This window comes from Lissotriton helveticus, chromosome 11, assembly GCF_964261635.1.
Source record: "Lissotriton helveticus chromosome 11, aLisHel1.1, whole genome shotgun sequence".
NCBI classification, from domain to species: Eukaryota; Metazoa; Chordata; class Amphibia; order Caudata; family Salamandridae; genus Lissotriton; species Lissotriton helveticus.
In genome coordinates this window covers 811,086,987-811,109,027 of record NC_136072.1, presented here as the reverse complement: position 1 = coordinate 811,109,027, position 22,041 = coordinate 811,086,987, and the positions used below count along the sequence as shown (strand labels likewise).

The 22,041-nt window shown below is 43.9% G+C and overlaps 1 protein-coding gene across 1 annotated transcript in view; it reads left to right on the top strand.

The window, feature by feature from the left end:
- Positions 1-9,819: 9,819 nt before the first annotated feature.
- Positions 9,820-22,041, top strand: part of LOC144792037 (beta-1,3-galactosyltransferase 2-like) — a 167,106-nt gene continuing 154,884 nt past the window's right edge. The window contains exon 1 of the mRNA XM_078666892.1: positions 9,820-10,085. The gene's annotated coding sequence lies outside the window, so the exon portion shown is untranslated. The remainder of the gene's footprint in view (positions 10,086-22,041) is intronic.

Here is a 22,041-nt window from a genome sequence, read left to right as displayed (position 1 = left end):
GGCAAATGGGAATTATGTACATGTCCCTTGGAGTAGGGGGGATTTAGCTGCTTTTACCACCTCTTTCCCCAAATTACGTGAGAGCCCAGTGGAGTGGTACAAGCAAGTGGAGAGATTTGTAAAAATCTCAAAGGTCCTATGGATAGATCTGAACACGCTGTTTGACATTGTAGTACCAGGCGATCTGTGGACAGCATGCAAGGTTAGCGCTGAGTGGCCCATAACGGAGCCAGAGAGAGATGCCAAGACTAATGGGCCGTCCGAGACTGTGATGGCAAAATACGAGAGAGTGATGACTTGGCTGAAAGAGAAAGTGCCAATGCAAGACATAGATTGGGTCAGAATAGACCGAACAAGACAGGAACCCAAAGAGACAGTTCACGAGTATTACGAGAGATTGCTGAAAGCGTTTAAACAGTATAGCGGCTTGGATGTGATGGATCCAAAAGACATAGGGCAATTTGTGTCCAAGTTCGTCCTGGGACTGAGACCGGATATTAGTTTAATGATTCAGCAACACTCGATTTGTTGGCAAACTAAACCCCTAGACGAAATACTGAGATATGCCAGGTACTGCTGTGATGAGATAGACTCTAAGGCTAAGAAACTAAAAGAAAAGTTGATGGTGGTACAGATGCAGGCAGCAGGGAAGGGGGGACAACAGCAACAGCAGCAAGGAACAGGTACAGGAGGAAAGAAGCAGTACAGTCAGAACAAGGGCAATGAGGAGAGTTCCACCTTTAGACCCAGAATAGACATAGCTGCCTTGAAGAAAACGACTAGGTGCCACCAGTGCAACGAGGTGGGGCATTGGAAACGCGAGTGCCCTTACAATGTAGAGATAGGAGAGCAAGAGATAGAGGAGGAAGAGGTCCAGAGCGCGCCTACAAGAGGGGTAACGCCATACCAAGGAAAGGTGCTCAAAGGGGGGGGGGCTCCTCCCCGAGCCCAGTTCCCGCAACCTCCTCGAGTAGGGAGTATGGGTAAGACCTATAGACAAATGCCCCTGTTTGTGGAAGGGGAAGAGTGCTATTATGTGGACCCATTAACCGGACAGAGAGTGGAAAGAGAAGACTGCACCCTCGGGGCAGCCTTGGAGGTAGATCAGAGGGGACCCTATGTGGAAGCAGAAGTAGCAGGGTGCCCTACGACATTTCTGGTGGACACAGGAGCCACTAGGTCCACGATCAGATCAGCTGCAGTTCCAGACCTGCCTATGTCTGGAGAGACCATACAGGTGGTAGGGGTCGCAAACAGGAGAATAACCAGCCAATTGACAGAACCGGTACAGGTGAAAATAGGGAAGTACAGCGATGAGCACCAGTTTGTGGTTTGCGATTCAAGTCCTGTGTGTCTGCTAGGAAGAGACCTGTTGTGTAAATTAAATTGTACTATATACTGTACACCTCAGGGAGTGGAGGTATTGACCAATGATGATGATGCAGATTTCAAAGTTGCAAACTCTAGAATATGCGTGGAACTGTACCCTACTTTAACAGTAGATGAGCTCCCCTGGGACTTGAGAGAGACAGTGGCACCAGAAGTATGGGATTTCACTGGGGAAGAGATTGGATTGGTCAAAGGGGTGGACCCAGTGAAAATTGTAGTGAAACCGCATGCTGAGTTCCCAAGAACACCCCAATACAAATTGACTCCAGAAACGATTGCAGGCATAAAACCCGTGATCGAGTCCATGATTAAACAGGGAATACTGAAAGAAATCGTGGGTAGTCCATGTAACTCCCCGATTATGGGTCTGCAGAAACCAAATGGGAAATTTCGGATAGTACAGGACCTTCGAAAGATTAATAACATAGTCGTTTCGTGTTGTCCAGTGGTACCGAATCCATCAGTGATACTGTTTCAGATTCCATTCCAAGCTGAGTGGTTCACTGTGATTGATCTTTGTCAGGCTTTCTTTTCGATCCCTCTGGACGAAGAAAGCCATTTTCTTTTCGCATTTAAGCTGGAAAATCGCGTCCTAACATGGTGTCGTATCCCTCAGGGGTATACAGAGAGCCCATCGATCTTTAATCAGCTTTTGAAGAGAAATCTTGAAAGTCTAGTGCTGCCCCAGAAGTCAGTTCTGGTCCAGTACATAGACGACCTCCTTGTGGCGTCAGAAACAGAAGAAGCTTGCAGGGAAGACTCCATTGCTTTGTTAAATCACCTAGCTGCCAATGGGCACAAGGTGTCCCCGGGAAAATTGCAGTACTGCCTGACAGAAGTGCAGTATTTGGGACACAGAATAGAGAAGGGCAAACGAAAGGTGTCACCAGACAGGATAGAGGCGATCATGAAAATGAATGCGCCCAAGACACAGAGAGAGGTCAGGATGTTCCTAGGGATGGTGGGTTATTGCCGACAGTGGATCGTGAATTTTTCACTGAAAGCAAAGCCCTTGCAAAAACTGACGCACAAAGAGGTGAGTGATCCGGTACCATGGGACAAAGACTGTTTGATGGCGTTCCTACAGCTGAGAGAGGACCTGTGTCGTGCTCCGGCATTGGGAATGCCTGATTACAATAAACAATTTTTTCTTTACTGTTGTGAGAGAGAAGGTTGCGCGTTGTCTGTGTTGGTCCAAATCCATGGGAATGCCCGTAGACCAGTTGCTTATTTCTCGGCTACTTTAGACCCAGTAGCCGCAGCGTTGCCCGGATGTCTCAAATCCGTTGCTGCAACGGGTGTCAGCATTGAAAGATGTGAGAATATTGTCATGGGGCACCCGTTAGAGGTGTGCGTGCCACATTCTGTTGAACTGTTAATGACCAGGACCAAAACACAGCATCTGACCAATAGCAGGCTCACACGCTATGAGCAAGTTATTCTTGCTGCAGAGAATGTGACCCTCAAGAGATGCTCTGTTTTGAACCCTGCTACATTGATGCCACTTCCAAATGATATTGAGGATGATGATGAATATACAGACCATGACTGTCTTGATGTGACTGAACTATGCACCAAACCCAGACCCGACATTGTGGATGAGCCACTGACTGACCCAGACGAAGTTTTCTTTGTCGATGGCTCATGTGTAAGAGACGAAGTTGGGCAATTGAGAGCAGCTTATGCTGTATGTACAATTACTGGAGTTGTGGAAGCTGGGTGCCTGGAAGGAGTACACTCCGCTCAGGTAGCCGAGATTATTGCCCTGACACGTGCTTGCTTAGCAAGCAATCAAATTCGAGTCACCATCTACACCGACAGCCAGTATGGGTATGGGGTAGTTCATGATTACGGGCAGTTATGGTCTCAAAGAGGGTTCATGACTTCTTCAGGCTCTCCCATTCGCAATGGAGAGTTTGTGCGCCTGTTGTTAGAGGCATTGCAATGTCCAGCAAGTATCGCAGTTGTAAAGTGCACCGCACATACCAGAAATGAGGACTTTGTTTCGAAAGGCAATAGGTATGCTGATGAAGTTGCGCGGTATTGCGCGGAACAAGGTTACTCTTTCACAGAGGTGGATGTGGGTGGCATAAATGTAAGAACTGAATTAGCCATGATACTGGAAACTGTTGATACTTGGGATGAACTGTCAACCATGCAAGAAAATGCTCCAGATTCTGAAAAAGAAACATGGGAAAAGGCAGGATGTGTAATGGGTGAGACCCATTTTTGGGTCTCAGCAGACGGCAGAGCAGTGTTGCCCAATGAGATGGTGAGTCCAATGGCTAGACTCATACATGGTCCCGTACACTTAGGGAGAGATGCTATGCTGAGAGTGTTTAGACAAACTTGGTACAATCCTAAGTTTAGAATAGCAGCAGAAGCAGTGTGCCAGCGTTGTGTGACCTGCCAGCAGCTGAACGTAGGGAAAAGAACACCAGTTGCACTAAGTCACATAGGAAGGTCTGGAGGTCCATTCAATCGAATGCAGATAGATTTCATTGAGATGCCAAGGTGCAACCGCCTCCGCTATGTCCTGGTGATAGTTTGTGTGTTCTCCAGATGGGTTGAGGCATACCCTACACGTAGGTGCGACACCCTCACAGTGGCCAAGTTACTGCTCAGAGAAATCATTCCTCGCTTCGGGGTGCCGGCCTTTTTGGAATCAGATAGGGGAACACATTTTAACAGCGAGCTTGTGAAGATGGTCTGTGTAGCGTTAAATATTGACCAAAAGCTGCATTGCAGTTACCGACCAGAAGCCTCAGGAATTGTGGAACAGATCAATGGAACGATCAAGTCCAGAATAGCTAAAGTGTGCTCCTCAACGACCCTGAGTTGGCCTGATGCCCTGCCATTAGTTCTCATGAGCCTTCGCAGTACCCCAGACAGAAGGACAGGGTTGTCACCACATGAGGTGTTAATGGGGAGAGCAATGAGGCTGCCATCTGTTCCAGCTACTGCACTGTTGAATATCACAGATGATATGATCCTGGACTATTGTAAGGGGCTGTCTGACGCCATGCGTTCTGTGTCCCTTCAGGTGCAAGCTGCCGAGGTTCCAGCGTGCCAGGGCCCTTGCCATGACCTGTATCCTGGGGACTGGGTCCTGGTGAAGAAACATGTGAGAAGAAGCTGCTTGGATATTCGTTGGCGTGGACCCTTCCAGGTCATCCTGATCACGAATACTGCTGTAAAGGTGGGAGGCCTGCCCAATTGGATCCACGCGTCACATACGAAAAGGGTTCCAGCACCTCTGGAAACAGCTCCTCTCTCGGATAGACGTCCAGCAGAGGACCGAGAAGCCATAGAGGGGGCTAGCCAAGCTGTAGAGGTGCCAGCGGAAGCAGGGAACGAGTCTGACCAAGCTGAGGACGGTCAGTACAACAGCGAAACAGACGACGCTACAGAAGGAGAAAGCAGCTGGGAGTACGAGTCTGACCCTGACAGGTCTGAAAGAGAGCGAGAACAGACCAGAAGGAGAAGGAGTAGAAGGGCACGTGGAGAAGCTAATTGGCCGCAAAGAAGGAGCTCTAGCCTGAGGTCAACTCCAGAGGTAACCCTTCCTCCGATATCAGAAGACTCAGACCCAGAAGAAGGTGCTCAGGGCGCTGAAGCACCGGACCGAAGAAGGTCAAGAAGAGTGCGTGTGCCTAACAGAAGATACTCCACACCTGAGTGGACATATCTGGCGACAAATGTCTGTGAAACCGGAGACAGGGAGGATCCGAGCGGTGGTGGTGTCCAGTTCTGAGCCCATTATCACCGTGGAAATAAGACTGTTGGTACCCGGTGTCGAACAAGAAGGGTCACTAACATTCGTGCTCCCCAGACCTCCCCGCCTCAGCAAGTTAAAACACATGTTCCTTTCAGAATTGCAATTCCCCGACTTTGGTACAACGATAACAGCACATGAAGAGCACAATCTTCGTTTGGAAATACTGAACTATGCTATTGAAGCTGCAACCACAAATCTGATAGTAGACTGTTAAAGAACTTTGTAAATAAAGCAAGCAGAAAAAAAGAAGATTACCTAGCGCCCAGGAAGCAGTGAATTTTAGGGAACTTCCCTTGAGTTGATGGAGAAGGGCTAGGGTTGTCTTTTTGAACTGTTAAAGGACTTTTGCGAAGAAGGTTGTCAGCCTCCAGTTGTGTGGATTCGAAAGACAAAAGGATTAAAGAGACTGTAAAGGAACGAGAGGAAAAGAACTTTTGCTAAGATAAAAGAGAGCCAGTTTGTCTGACGAAATGGAGGCCGGCACCCCGAACCGCAAAGCTAAATGTATAATAGGTACACTAATAGTAGGAGTGATAATATTAATAGCTTTAGTGGTAACAATTTCTTATGTAAAGGGAAATGAAGAAGAGGTAAAGGTAACTGATGCGAATTCTGTAGTAACGCTTACACCCATTGTTGCTGGTGAGAAAAGGGAAAACACTCAAGAGAAAGCGTTATTGGCTGCAGAAGCCCGCAGGTTACATGTAGACGAGTCCCAAGGAGACTTTAGGTCAAATGCTTATGCTAAACTCTTGTATGAATACGTGGATGCCATGGAGGTTAAGGATTGTTATGTCTGCATGCAGTTGCCGGCATCTGTAGACGAGGGTATTAGATACCATCACCTCCCTCTGACATATGGCATTACATGTAGCTTATTGCTTAGTATATTTTATGAGAGAGATAGTTTTGAATACTATTTCTCTAATTATGATTCAGTGTTGCCAGAAGTCCCAAATTATAAGCAGATGAACAAATGGGACTACTGGAAGAGTGAAGACAGATTGGCCAAGTTCTTCATTCCTTGGATTACCTTAGATACTTCACATGCCCGTAGAAATAACCTGACATGTAAGGTGTCAGAAGTCGAGAAGAAGTTCATAGGGCAGGTGGATGATCGTTACAGGAGACAAAAGATTTTGAAAAAATCAGGACAGTGGAAAACAGATTGGACCGAGGAAGAGAAGTCACACAAGAGAAAGGGTAGTAGTGGTCCAATAGCTTTAGATAAAGCGAAGAGAGGAAAGCTATGTCTTCACCGAGCCAAAACGTATTATGAAAATGTATACGTGGGTGAAGTTGACTGTGAACATGCTTTTAATTTAGAGTACTACACTAAGGATTTCCTAAAGGGAATGCAAGTGATTCCAAATGTGTATTTTGTATGTGGAAGAAATGCCTACGTGAGACTACCTGACAACTGGTATGGATCATGTTACTTGGCAATTGTCTTCCCCAAAATATATCATGCACAAGACTTATTGATCATAGAGGGCAAGACATCTTCGAGGGGAAGGAGAGATGTAGGCGATGCAGAAATGGTTGGAGATGTCTTTGGAGCTATGTTCCCTCTTTTGGGAGTAATCCTTAATGATGTTAAAATTAGACGACTGGCAACAGTTGTCGACAGGTTGTCTGCCAGCACTGCTCAGTCCTTAATGCTGGTAGAAGGAGAGATGCAATCGATAAGGGCTATGGTTCTTCAAAACCGTCTTGCATTAGATGTCCTATTAGCAAAAGAGGGCGGAGTCTGTAAGGCTTTGAAGGTCCAGGAATATTGCACTTACATTCCAGACAATTCGAAGCCCCTTGAGAAAGTTATTAAGAACATAACTAATATTCACAAAGAGATCGAAGACTTGAGTAGAGAAAATGTCTGGGAAAAGGTGGGCCACGGAATGAGTACAGTTGGAGGGTGGTTTTCCACCTTAGGCAAAAGCTTTGTATGGTATATCCTAAAGCCTATCATCATAATATTGATCTGTGGGATAATATTGTGGGGATTGGTGAGGGTATTCAAATGGTACAGAGCAAGAAGGTCAGAAAGGGCCCAAAGAGAGCAGCTGCAGAGATTGGCTGCCATACAAGATAATCAGTACAGGAGTCTGAGGGCTCTGGAAGCGCAGAGAATGCCAGCAATAACTTCAGTTTAAATGTTAGTGATGACCCCGAGAGGTCATCAAAGGGGGGAACTGAGAGAGCGCAAACTGATTTAAATGTATGAGTACATCACACTTATCTGTAGTAAGCACAAATCATGAAGAGAAATGCCATGAGTGCTAATAGTATCTGCAATTATATTCTGAATGTATAGCTAATGTAGAGATTTAAGTAGAAGTGGAACTAATACAGAAATGTGTGACATTATATGACTTTATTAGACGTGATTATTTTTGAATCCATGTCGTGAAGCTGCTAAAACATAAGATGGTATGTGGTTAAAAGCAGAACGTGGTAGGCCTCAGGGCCAGAGCTGGAGGGAAAGGGAAGGTGTTTCTTTTCACGACACAGATTGTATTAAGGTTTTTGGCCATTGCATTAAATAGGCCATGATATATAGTGATGTTTACTTAATAATAGAATAAGAGTATTAACATGCTTTAATTAAATGTAGAAGTTGAATGCTATAATCATAATGAGAAATATTGTAGGCCTGAAATGTTTTAGCATTGATTTACACGTACATGTCTGGGCTGAGAAATGTTGCAAGCCTTTTTCTTTTTAGAAGTATATGAGAGTTGGGTTCTTGGCTACAGATATCTGTCTGCAAAGGATAAGGGGGGATCCAATTATAAATGAATGAATAGAGGTCTGTTCAGTAGACGGCCTAGACATGGAGGAGGGTTTTGGAATGTTTAAGGGGTATCAGCGGGCCGGAGAAGAGTCTGAGAAGCAAGGTCAACTCTAACGCATGAGGCCCAAGACAAAGCATCATGGAAAAAGCCAGAAGTTGCACCACGTGAGGGGCGTTCCGCAAGGGGCGTCTCAAATGTTGTTGACTGTTTTGTATTAGGGACAGCACCCCTGGGTGGAGTTAGAGCAGAGACCTGAGGACCCTTTAGAGAGCGGATGGGTAGGCAGTGAGGGGTCATGACTGGAGAACTATAGGTTTTCACCAAGAGACTTAGAGTGAGTGACTTCCCTTGGGGGTCATTCACTGCTGACACCTTTGTTAGGTTGGGATTTGGTTAAGTAGGGATACCATCTAGAGCAGGGTAGGGACAGCCTAACCTTTGCGTTTTCCTCCAACCTAAATGAAGGAGAGATATGCGTCCATGCTGATAGCTTTGCTATTCTTGGAACTTGTGTTAGTGATTTCTGTTGCTCGTCTGAGGGCTTTTCGAGAGCACATGTATGTAATTGGACCTGTGTATCTCGTGAATCTCATTCTGAGATGCCTGTATTTGCAGCTCATTATATCTTTACAATAAACTTTTGAAAACTAGAAGTTGTCCGTGATCTTTGGGAGTAGAGTCCTTTCTTGGGTGAACTGGCTTGGAAATAGGTGCACTTTCTTTCCTTACAGACAGGCAACAAAGGTTCAGTCGACCAGATCGAGGTTTGGATCAATAGATATAAGGTATCGATCAAAATCTCGCCCTTTCAGTGGCACATGGCAACATGATGCCCCCCATGCAGAATGTGATCAGGGTCCCCTGAAGAGTTCGTGTCCCCTGAAGTGTAATGGCACCCCTGCGCTGGAGGGGCCTGTGTTACGCCCCTGACTGGGGACATGGACCTGATCCGAAAAGCATCTCCACCCATTCGTTTACATCATTGTTTTTGTTTCCTCACATTTATTTTCTTGCTATTTCCTGGTTTTATTTGTTTGACCTAATCTGTCTCCTGTTTGTCCCTCCATTTTATAAAGTCTCTGACAGGTTCCTTTAATCCTTGAAAACTGTTTGCTTTTTGGGAACTTTTTATTCTTTTCGCGAAAGCACACCAAGTCTCTCCCTCGGCTTGTTTCCCGTTTCTCTACTCCCTTGTCCTCCTGTATTAGGGCAGAGTGAGTCTATTTTGTTTCCTCTTGTTCGACGGCACAGAGCTCACCGTTGTACGGTTGAAGGGTGTAGGGCAGAGAGCAGGGCTACTGGAGAGCAGGACGCGTCATCTCAGAGCTCCCGACCTCCGGCTTAACAGGGCAAATCACCTCTAAACACCGCTGGGCGGCGATGACGGCGACAACACACGACAATCGGATTTCTTTGGGGGGGGGGGGGGGGGGGTGGAAATCATGATTTTGCAAGTAGAGCATGCAAAAAAACACAGAGCCAAATTTGCTTAGTAGTTATCTGTGCATGAGTAGCAACAACATAATGAAGATGTATCTCTGGGTGCTGTGGGTTTTATGTATGTTCTAGAATGTTAAGGGTGTTTTACATATTGAAATAATACCCATTTTACTTTTGTGTAAACATGAAGCACGCGCGACGGTGATATGATTTACAAAAAATAAAAATTAAACCTGCAATAGTGATTCTAAAGCGAAGAGTACGCAGAAGGGGCTGTGTGTTTAAAGGCACGCGGCAAAGCATCGGGTGAAGGTGAACACACCGAAATAAGTGAACTGGGTGATTGTCAAGCCATAGATGTAAATGTTCTCATGTTTATAAATTGACATATTTCGAATACGGAACCATCGCGCGCAATCTGGAAGCAAATAACAGTTTAGTCTCGAAACAGGAAATATGCGAACATTGAAGTTCAATATGCAAATGAGAGAGGAGAGTAGTACCTGGGAGGAAATCGAGATTCACATAAAATGCTGTATCTCGCGGCTAGCAGCGGGTACAACAAGAACACGCACTCCGGATGGCTGGTTGGACTAGACGGGCTGTTTTATGTCCAAAAACCCTCTGTCTGGCGATCGATCGAGTTTTAGGCGCACATCTCAAGGTCACGCGGAGGCAGCAAGGTAAAATCATTTTATTAAGTAACTTGTTTGATACACAAAAGGTTAGAGGTGGGCCGTGGGCGAGACCCTGCAAAATCGAGCAGGGCTTGAGCCTGAAACCCGGCTCTATCTCCTCAGCTCGAGGTCCTGTTGGAACCTCGAGCTCATAACGAGCCGAGCTCATATGTAGCTTTTGCCTGTCTGCCTCCCTCTACAAGGAAGTGGAGACCGGGTTCGAGGTCGACTCAACATCCTGTTTTTCTGAGCAAATCACTTAATCGTCTCCTCCCTAAAAACAATGAACGCGAAAGACAATGTGGTGTAACTAATGCTCATGTAAAACGCTCCAATACCTTCATGCCGAGTTCTAGCTATATAAGAATTTCAGAAAAATGCTCAATGAGGTAAAAATAAAGTCGTAGCATAAGGGAAGGCAAATAGAGACCCGTTTCCTGGCTGATTTGTACAACGTGAAACAAGAAAACCTGAATAGATTGCGGCTTCCCCACTTAAATCGTGTGATCGAAGGCAAGCATGTTATCTCACCAACACTCTTTTTCTTCATTACCGGGTATGAACGCTCTTTTAACTCTGTGAGTTCAGAATGCCGGATGTAGAAAAACCTACTGCACTTGATTTAATAGTCTGCAATGTTGCTCTATAATAATCTGGGTGTACATGACAGTTGTCTTTGCCTCTTAGTGCATTAATGGTTCATAAACTATCACTTTTAATAAGTACCTCTCAGGGCAGTGCATTGCTGTACAGTGAATTATTAATAAAGCTTCACATTTTAAGGAAATACACTTTCTTAAATCTTGAAGCGGCATAATCATGTTTATGTGATGTTTGCTGTGTGATTTACACAGTAAACATGTTCGGGGCTGGGCTCGTGCACTGGCTCCATGATCTTCTCAGTGCATTAGACAAAAGTAGTGCAGTTTTTTTCTTAGCATTTCTTGTTATTTGTACAATATATCAACGAAAGGAACTACTCTAGGGATAATAATTGTCTTCTGTTAAACACTAAAAGGGGGTCTGGGTGCAGGCAATGACGGGCCGGGGTTTCGGGTGAAAGTAATCACCATGGTGCAAGCAATGATGGGGCTGGAGGCAGATGCCAGCAACATTAGGGGATGAGGAGGGAGAACAGTATTCAAAAAAATGCGCTCGATTGGAGGTCTACAGATGAAAGGAAAATAATAGAGAGAAGGGCAGGATAGCGGATGTGGCATAATGGATAGTACTGCCTACCTTGGCGCTGGCGAGCTAGGGAGCCAGATTTGAGTTTCTGCGCCGGTTCACAAGCATGTTTGAAATGCGTGCTAAAAATGTTTAAATAAAAGACACTGTAGAAAGCAGAAAAAATGTCGAATTGGCGAGACAAACAAGAAGCAAGGTCTAAATGCATGCAGCCACGGAAAGTAAACGGTGTGGAGCGTTAACCAAAAGAAACAAGCATTTGCAATGCAATAGGTCTCGCATTAGGAAAGTTAGAGCTATTGACACGTTAATTTTTTGTTTGCCTTTTGGCACAAGGAGATTAGGAGATTCACCTAGAATCAAAGGATGTTGAGCCGAGGCCAAGATTCGAATTTGAGGATGTATCTCTTTAAATTTATGACGCATAACTTGGCATATTCCATGTTGCATTGTAGTCATAAAAGGATCGGTAGAGCAGTGGCGGCTCCTTTGCTATGGCAGGAAAGCGTCACCCCATTGCTTTTAAAAGAAACATAAAATGATAATAACTTCGAGTGATTATCATTTCATGGTTCCGTGCTGCTTTGCAGGCAGGCGGGGGTCTACTTTGCTCTCGGAGTAGGACAGGGGAAGAGTGGTTTGCCTACTCCTAAGTACACGTGACTGGCCGGGCCTCTAGAGCTGGACAAACAGTCATGCACACTTTCCCTTTTCTCCACGCAGGCTGCATGTCAGCCTGAGGGATGAACATGCCCAAGCCGCCATTCCCTGTCGTAGCGTCAACCCATGATGTTCAGACAAAATCACAACACTGCATTGCAGCATTGTGATTGGTCAGGGGAGCTGGGATACTTACCAATCACAAAGCTGAATTGCAGTGTTGCGATTGGTCTGGGCAGCCTAGCTGTGCTTCCTGTTCCTGGAGTCCAATGGAGGAGAGCTGGAGCAGAAACGTGGGACCCTGCATCATGGTAAGTGTGCATTTAAAAAAAATCTTTTTACATCGCTTTTAAACAAGCCTCATTCTTACCTGCTCTACCGCCTTCATCAAGCGCGGCTGTGTGCCGATTGTTTGGAGGGTGTGGCAAAGCAGAGTACAATTACCCACACCTGTTTTTCAAAGATGAGGGGGTGGAGCGGAGGAGGAGTTTCACAGAGCAACACCCTACTTAACTCTGATGTGTCAGCGGACGCGCAGCAGATAACGAGAGGCTGCAGCTCAGAACCGGTCACATCCCACAGGGGGCTGGAAGAGTTTTTCACCGCTGTGAACTGCTTTAAAAATCCTGTTTTAAACCATTTTGTTTTCTTTTAAACTAAGCCTCACATAGCGCTTTTTAATCGCTTTTAAACAAGCCTCATACTTACCTTCTCTCCCACCTTGGTCCAGTGCGGCTGTGTGCTGATTGTTTGGAGGGTGTGGTAAAGCAAAGTGCAATTACCCACACCTGGTTTTCAAAGAGGCGGGGGTGGAGCGGAGGAGGAGTTTCACTGAGCAACACCCTACTTAACTCTGATGTGCCAGCGGACACGCGCAGCGGTTGCGCTGCTGGCGTGCCGAAGGCAAGCACGTCAGCGCCCGTCCACGCCCGACCGGGACCAGGGGTCAGGACCCCTGGCTGTGGGTTACTCCATCACGATGCTACATACACAGCAAATGAGCTAAAGAGCCTGATGCCACCCATTATTGAGGCATATAAACCCAATTTACATGGAGACAAGGAGGAACTCTCCTGCGGTAATTGCAACAAGGTCTTCACCTCAACAATAATAAATGCTCAACAGAGAGAAGGACTGTCCTTCCTCCTGCTTAACTGCAGAGCCCTAACTAAACATAAACATGAAATTCACGATGAACTGGGGTAAAAAAAACCTGACGCCATGTTTTTAGACTGAAACCTGGCTCAATGGCAGCTCTACCCCATATATCCTAGATGCCTTACCGGAAAGGCTACGGGATAGCAAAACAGGACCGGGTTGGACAAAAGGGGTGGAGGGAGTTGCTATGCTCTATAAATCAACGATAAAATGCTACATTAAAAAATCAGACCATGGCAAATGTGAGGGGATCTTTTTCACGCTTTTAATAGTAGGTAACAACACCATAGCTGGTTTCCTGATTTACCGTCCTCCAGGGCCAGAAACACAATTCATAACCAGCTTAGGTAAAAAAATCATACACACAGACATACGTCACAGCAAACTCCTCATTCTAGGGGACCTTAATATACACTTTGATGAAACTACTGGACCAGAAGCACAAACTGTGTGTAAAGACCTCATGATCTTCAACCTTGCCCAAAAAGTTAACACACCTACACATCAAGCAGGACACATTTTAGATCCTATTTTCACTACCATACCTGACATGGAAGTGGGAGCATCTTGGCCAATCCCATGGTCCGATCACCACATAATCCCGTTTCAGATCCCACACACAAACTCAAGAGTCAGCTTACACAAAAAGTCAGTAACCAGTAGGAAGTGGGAGAAGTTTTGTAGTGTAGTTCCTATCTTCCCAATAGGCTCTGCGCATTGGAATAATACCTACAGCAGTAAAGGCCTAGGCCAGACGTTAACTAGGTCTACTACTGTCGATACTAGACTTAAAGTTTTGGGTTTGCCAGCTTAGCTCAGAGTTCACTAGAAACTTTCTCGAATGTTCAGGAAGGACTTAACTTCCCTGATTAGACAAGAAGGGATTTAGTTTCTGACAACCATAGAACATGACAACTTTGCTCTCCCCTAATCAAGAGTCAATCTCGAGAGTCGTGTGAACAAAAGGCAAATTATTTTACTCAGTCAGTACGTGCATTCTTAGTCTCATCAGAATGTAGAGAAAAGGAAGAGACGGGCGTGTTCAATAAAAAGGTGTTATTTATTGATCAGTCTCTTTTCTCATACAAGAGAAATGGATCGATATTATTGCAATACTTATAGTTAAGTAAAGTGCATACATTAAAAGCAATAGTATAAAATAATACTGTAAAAACATTGATATGGTTTTAAGCCATATGATGTTTTAAAATGAATAAAATATATTACATACACATATACATTTGACTAAACGTACTCAACTGGTGTTTCTAGATACGCCTACCCCGTGTACCTGACCTAAGTCTAATACGTGGGCGGGAATAGAAAGTTACAGTTTAAGTTAAGTTTGTTTTTGCCAAGTGAATAACTAAAGAATTCTCTGTGAGGGGTTATTCAGTTCTGTACCTGGAAGTTAGGATGAATGAGGAATGGTATCTCTCTCTCTGGTCTCGATATTCCAGGCGGCCTGCGAGGGCTACCCAGAAACGCCGGTGCTGGATTCTCGGCAGGAGAAAGCAGCGCGTCTCTCAGCGCGTCAGGAAGGCGGGGCTGCTGCCAGCGGGGTCTGCTCTGCTCTTGGCTTCGGCAAGTATGGCTGCTCCGTCTCGTCACCACGCGTGTGTTTGCATATGGCAAGATCGGTAATATTTATACCTTTAAGGTGCCGAGATTGACGTAAGGATGGACATAGATACGTCAATAAAGATGTCATACGATTTGCTCGTTAGCACATTCTTTTACTAAAGTTCTCGGTGAAATCAAAACAATGGCCGCAGGGTTTTGCCCAGGTTGTCATAGGTTTGATTTGTCATGAGAACTCCGTATGCCTTATCAGGGGCTGGAGGAATATCGCTTGTCTAATTAGATCGCAAGCGTTATGACCTAATCAGATAACACGTTCCTGTGCCGTACTGTGACTGCGTCAGATAACGGTATCTGCATCATGGGGGTTTTCTGCCTCATGGGCTGACTGCTAGTTAACTTGTTGGTTTGTTTAACTAGAATAGGGTCAGGAATAGGGGGATCGATTCAGGACCTATAGGAATACATGACACCCACTCCACGCTAACTATGGACATATTTACTAATCTAGGCATAGTATAACATAGTACAACATACTATAGAGTAGTGTGTATACCTTACCACCCCAAAATACATAAATGCATTTTGAAATTCTTCAAATATACTGAAAAATTGCAGACATATATATTGTATGCACTCAAGCTGTAGAATAATGCCAAAGTAATCGCATTTGTATACATTATTGCTCGTATGGTATATGTGAATTACACATGAAATGGTTTCTTAAATACAGAAAAAAGTTTCGAGACCATTCCATCACAGAATAAAATATTTATGAACATGCCAGCGGGCAGCTAATGTCTATAAGCTGTCTAAATTTTTAGAAACCTTAGTTCTCTAAGAATAGTTCTTACTTTAAGCAGAAGATAGTGTCCCGAAAAATATGCAAAAATATTTTGGGGCTGCTGAAAAATTGCAGTCCGTGAACTGGAGCGAAATTGTTCATGTGACTTTATCTTTAAAGTTGAAGGCCGAATTCAGGGAACGCCGTGTGCGGGCTTGTTCAAAAGTCTCTATTTCTGTTCGGGTGAGAACATCATATCATTTAGGCTTTCGAAAAAACTGTCAACAGCTTCCTGGGAAAGTTCCACTAACTCGGAAATAGGTGTAATCATGCATTCTTGCGCATGATTGTCTCCATTGACATTCTGATTCGCATTGCTGACAGAAGGTCGTACCTGTTCGATGCTGCTTTCATCTTGAACTTCACTACCCATCAATCGTAGTGGTGAAGCTTCCACGAATGCCGTCATCAGGATTGGTAGCCTTTGAGGGCAGCACAAAGCATGAACCTTGATCGGGCTCAACAATGTTTCTGCATCCATCGGCGCATCCGATTGTAGCGTCAGACAGGTGTCTAACACGCATTCTTCTCCGCATAGCAGACACCTCAATACAGGTAAAGCACATCTTTGCCACATTGGTCGAAATGATAGAAACCAAGTCATGTTCAGGTCTCTAAGCCGGGAGAGTCCCAGGATTTTTGATATCCGGTCCCGGTATCCAATGGCTAGGATTGTTTCTTCCCTTGTCGCAAGAGTTTTGTCTGTGACATGGGTTGCCATAACGAAAAATAAGGACTAAGAATAGGATTCCTGCAATTAGTCCCAAGATCAGGGGAAGTCCGCCAAAAATCGAATGGACGAAATCTGGAAAAATACCCAGTATGGCTTTGAATGGTGTTAATGCCATCGAAAATACTGTCTTAAATACCTTTGAGACCCCATTGGTATCAGAAATATTTAAGATTTCATTCAGGATTTCCGCGAAATGTACGGGGGAATTAGTTGATAATAATGTATGTATCTCTGCAGTCGTCCTTGCGACTTGTAGATCATACGTTTCTTTTGATGACGAGAGCCTGGTAGGCGTCTGAAGAAGGACTGTTTTCATTCTGCTTAAAGTATCTATTCGAATAGAAGTAATTTTCAAATCGGGCCATGCCCTTGCCTCCCTGTCTGGGAAGGAGCTGGGGAACAATGAGCGTCCACAGCACTTGACCTTCGCAGTCGTAGTTACTAGATAAGGAGTCCCGGGCATAAGACTACAACATCTACGGTCTACAATAAGAATGTAACTCCCATTATAGAGTCTTTGAAAGAATGGTTCTATTTCTGTTGCAGGTGCGCCTTGCTGGTGACATGAAAGGTTGTATGAATTCCCTTCACAGGCTCCATGCAAACTAATTCCGTTACACAGAAGTGTGCCACTTAGTGACATCGCACAATTGTTGCCACTAAGAAACACTTTCTGTCCTTTATTACTGACACATGCATGTGAATAGGGCAGGCTCCATGTTGTTTTAAGGTACCCCTTTCCCAATTTCTCGTACATGCCAGCCTGTATATATTTTCGGCAGTATTGAAACCTGAAGGTTGAGATTGGAATATTTATTATCCCATGTATTATCCATTCACTGACAGGTCGTTCTGACATTGTCACTGGTAATCTTTCTAGTTTTTCAATGCTCAAGATTGTATAATCAGCACCTTTTTGTGCCATACCGATTTGTCTATCAGTAAGGTTAAAGATTTGGAATAGTGACGTTGTGTTGATTAAACGCCAAGGCACATAGCCTGAACGCAGATTTTGTAACGTCCAGCCAAGCTGTACAATAGAACGCAATTGAGACTGACCGTGTCGTAATAACAGTAAGTCTTGCGATAATATGTCGATTGCTGAAGAAACAATGCTGTCCAAAGAAAAAATTCTGGAGGACAGAGTCATTAACCCATTGTCCACTACAGAAAGTGATTTTTCCAAATTAATACGGTCAATTTCCCGTATTCTCTCTGCTGTTTCAATTTGAGGAACCTTCCAGGCCTCATTGTATGCTGCATATACAGAGGCTGCTATGAAACGCTTTTGACGCTGTTTGCGTGGTCCCAAAGTGAAATCACGCAAGTCAGCACCATCAGTAAGTAAAGTTAGGTGTTGCTTAATTTCTGCCAGTGTGGAAGTTTGTAGCCATTGAAGGCATAATTTGCCCACACTGTAGGTGGTTATTATCCCTGGGTGATGTCTTTGAGGATATCTAGAGTCTGGCCTGGTCATTTTGAACCCCTGTGTTTTGTTCAGGAATCTGTCTTGACAGTTATTAGTATCTGTGGGCCAGATCAACCACTGTTTCCAATCAGGATGTGTTCTGTTTTGGTTTAATATATGGTTTACGTCTATCTCTTCATCTGTAGAAGTGTTGCTAAACATTGTTGGCTTTGGAGTAGACGGTTTATTTAAATCTTTGATTTTGGCTAGGCCAAGACAGGTGGTTTGTTGAACAGTGTCATTTAAAAATATCATTTGTTCTGGGATCATGCAGGCTCTAAACAAAGCTTCTATACCCTGTACTTGCCATTCTTTTGTACCCCAAACACTTTTCAATTCAACATTCTTGTCCCAATATTCAAAACCAAAATTATTCATTTTTTCAAAGAATGAGTCTGAATATAACAATTTTGTGTTGGTTATCATGGTCTTGGTCCCTGTTTTGTTTGACAATTTAAAATAAAATGTTTCAGCATTACTTGTGTTAAAACCTGAAAAATATGAATATTTGTCGTAAACGGTTCTTGAGCTCCCTTTTGGAGGTGTTGCACAATGTTCCCATTGATTATAATTTAAAACATTTCTAGGTTGTGCAGATCTATGTAAAAAATGGTTACCATAGTGGTTATAGCAATACATACTGTCATAATTTGTAGAACCCTGCAAATAATCATGTTTGGTAAATTTAGCAGACATTACTAAGTCAGACATCATATTATTAATGCTTTCGAATTCCCAATCATCAGCAAATGAGTTTGGTTTTGCAAAGTCACTCAATGAGATCTTAATTTGGTGTGGATATTTCAGGATCTCGACCGGACCATAAATTTCATAGTCAGTGTTGTCCCAAGCTACCCCACCAGGTATCGGATTGGCTGTGAAGTTGGCTGAAGAAAGTTCTCTTTTCTCGACGTGTGAAGATGTGTGTGGTTTGAGGATCAAGTTGATTTTCTGACTTGCTGTGTCCATTTTAGCATATTTTCCCTCAATGAAGCGTCCCAATGTTAGTATCATGACGAGCCAAAGTATGAGGATAAATGCACCAAAACCCACCCAAAATTCAATCCATGGGGAAATCAGATATGTTTCTTTCAGTTGTTTCAAAAGTTCCTTAGCTTTGTCTTTAAAGGATTTTGATGATGGCTGTGCCTTTGATTCACTGAAACCTTCAGAGGAATCATCGAAGTTTATGAAGTAGCCGGATGCAGTTCTGTCAATTGTTCCAATTGGTTCAGGATTTCTGTTTCTTGCATTTTCACTGGGTACCTCATTATAGGTTGGTGTGTCTCTGCTAAATGTTTTTATTTGGGTTTTCAGAGGTCTGAGTTCTATTGCATTGTTGCATAGTCCTTGTTGTTCTTCTGTAGGCGTTTCGAATGTGATGAGCCTCTTCGTTAGGACCTCTGTACTGGTAGCAAACCTTGGTGTTCTCCTACTTATTGGGAGTCCACTTGGCCTACTGTTTGTTATCGGCCACATGTTGTGGTTTTACCAGGTCGATGGATACAACTCGGTTCTCCTTTTGTCCAGCAAGTGGCGGTAGTACAACTGATCTTGTCCCGTTGACAGACAAGACAGGAACTGCTTTTCTGTAAGAAGGCCCAAATTCCTTCTTTACCGCGATCTTCTCCCTGACTAGATCCCCGACTTTAGGAATCCAGACAGGTCTTGCTGGGACAGGTGGTGGTTCTTCAGTGGTTGTTGGCTGTTGTTTCAACTTTATGTTGCTCAGGTCTTTTCTTGTTTTGTTTAAGTCCTGCAAAATAGCCAAACGGTCTTTGATATCAAAGGTTTTTTCTTTCACCACTGAAGTCTGACTATCAATGTCAGAGATCATCATCCTAGTTCCAAATAATAATTCGTACGCACTGAATCCCTTCAGAGAATTTCTTGGCAAGTTATTGAGACTACGTTGGACACTTATTAGATGTTTGACCCACCCAGCTCCCGAACCTAATATCCTTTCCGTTATAGATTGCTTTATGCCTTGGTTTTTTCTTTACACCGTCCCTTACCCTCAGGAAGGAAGTGAGAAGATTCCCGCTGGACTATGCTCATTTGGCCATGTTTCCCCCCAGGCTGGAGGGCTTGAGTGAAAACAATAGTCAAACGTAGCATGCGCTTAGCGTATATGCCATTTAGACCCGCAAATCTTTGTATAACAGTCCGGACGTCAGCCGAGTGCTGGTGATCTACATTATAAGTGGAACTAGCCTGTATATGTTAATCGCAACCCTTCCTTTTTACTCCTGATTTTTCCTGGAGTAGAACGACGAGGTATTAAACTGTTTCTCTCCCCACTGCGATCTCTGTTGCAGTTTGGGCAGTTTTTTACAAACATGGTATGTCGCAGGCTCATGCCTGGCCACCAGTACCGTGATTGTAATTCTTCCAGAGAATTTTTTAGTTTGAGGTGTCTGAGACCCTCGCCCATATGTGCGTCTGCGATTAACAAGTTTCTCCTGTCCATGTTTGGAATCACTCTATCCCCCACTCCAGGGATACGAGCAAAAGGGACGGAGTTTGCATCGATTATGTATGTATAATTGAGTGGATAGTTGATCGGTAACGCTGAGCAGTCGCCTTTTGATGACGTTTTCACTGCCAGCACTGTTTCACCGTCAATGTATTTTAATGTACGCTTTTTTCGAACTACGGGAGCCGATTTAGTGGCTGCCGCTGCGGCTGTTTCAGCCAATGAATTCCCTACAACGTGAACGCCATCACGCTGATGACTCAGTGAGTGAGTCACGTGAGTCTTTGGTAGTTCTTTTTGTAAAAGAGCTATTTGTTCCCAGAGCAGTTTCTGCTTTATTGGTGCATCTGTGTCATCTTTGTAACCGTTTTGAATCCATGTCTGCAAATCGCTGTTATATGATTTGACGCAGTAATATGAATCTGACACTATAAGTGTCGGGAATTCCCGATCCGCATTATCTAGTGCCATTTTCAAAGCTAATATTTCAGTTTGTTGTTCTGAATTAGTTTCTACTGAGTGTGTCTTTGTTAATAGAGGTTTTAGTTTACCTCCGCGCCACACTTCTTTTGTAATCTCACATGTGGGGTTGTATGCTTGTTCTCCCCAAACGGACGGTTGAGCATGTCCGTCTGTATAGATTACACAGGCGTAATGTCGTAAAGGCAGAATGTCGATTGGCAGAGGATATGTTTCTTCATATGCTAGATTTTTCAATTCTTCTAGTTCTGGATCAAAGTAGTAGTATACTTTGTATGTTGTGATTGAATTCACCCATTGTAACCATTCTGGGTCCAATGTTGTTGTTGGTAAATTACACGGTGTTGTTAATGCCTCAAAGGCCGATTCAGCTGTTCTGACTGTGATATGTCTACCGTCTGCTTGATCTTTTTCTCTAGCTATTGCGGTTTGAACTGCATGAACATTTTTTTCTTTGTTGCTGAATTTCTGTTCAGCTTTTGTGTACAAGTGTGATTTGAATGCAATTGGTACCTTTTCTCCCTCATTAGAGGTCAGGTATGTGAATCCGCATCTCCCTGGGATGACTCGAATCACAAGATTGCGTGTGTTATCACGTGTTTCTAATTTTGTTTTAATTAGCATGTCTGTTTGTAAGGATCTCAAAATTTCTGTGTGTATTTGAGTCCAATTGGATCTTTTAAAATCTGGTTTAATTAGATCATAAAGGGGTTTGACCCTTTCTGCGTAATTTGCAACGTATGTTCTTCCGAAATTTAGGAAGCCTAGAATCGACTGTAAGTTTTTTAGTGTTCTAGGTGCTTGGAGTACGGCACATTTCTCTAGGAAATTGTCAGCCAGGCTTTTGCCTTCACTTGATAACTCATATCCTAAGAATAGGACTGTCAGATGGGCAATTCTGGATTTTTTAAAGTTGAATTTGTAACCCTCTGCAGCGAACCCAAGTATTATGGTGTTCACTCTTTTCAAGTGAGTCTCCAAGTCATCATCTGTTAAGTAAATGTCATCGACATAAGATAATGCTTCATCATCATATAGTTGTAGTAATTCTGTTACTCTCGCTGAGAATACCCCCGGGCTGTTCTTGTACCCCTGGGCTAACCGACAGAATTGTTTTTGAGTGCCATTTACTGAGAATGCAGTTAAATATCTGCTCTCTGGTGCTATGTTTTGACAAAAGAATCCATTAGAGATGTCTAATGTTGTTTTGTATTTTTTGCGCACTATGTTATTCATTAGTGCAGCACTGTGTGAGTTTTGCACTGCAAAAGTTTTGCAACATGTGTTAAGGTGTCGGTAATCCAAAACTAGACGATATGAATTGTCTGGTTTGGAGACCGGAAACAAAGGGTTGTTCATTTGTGAGGTGCAAGT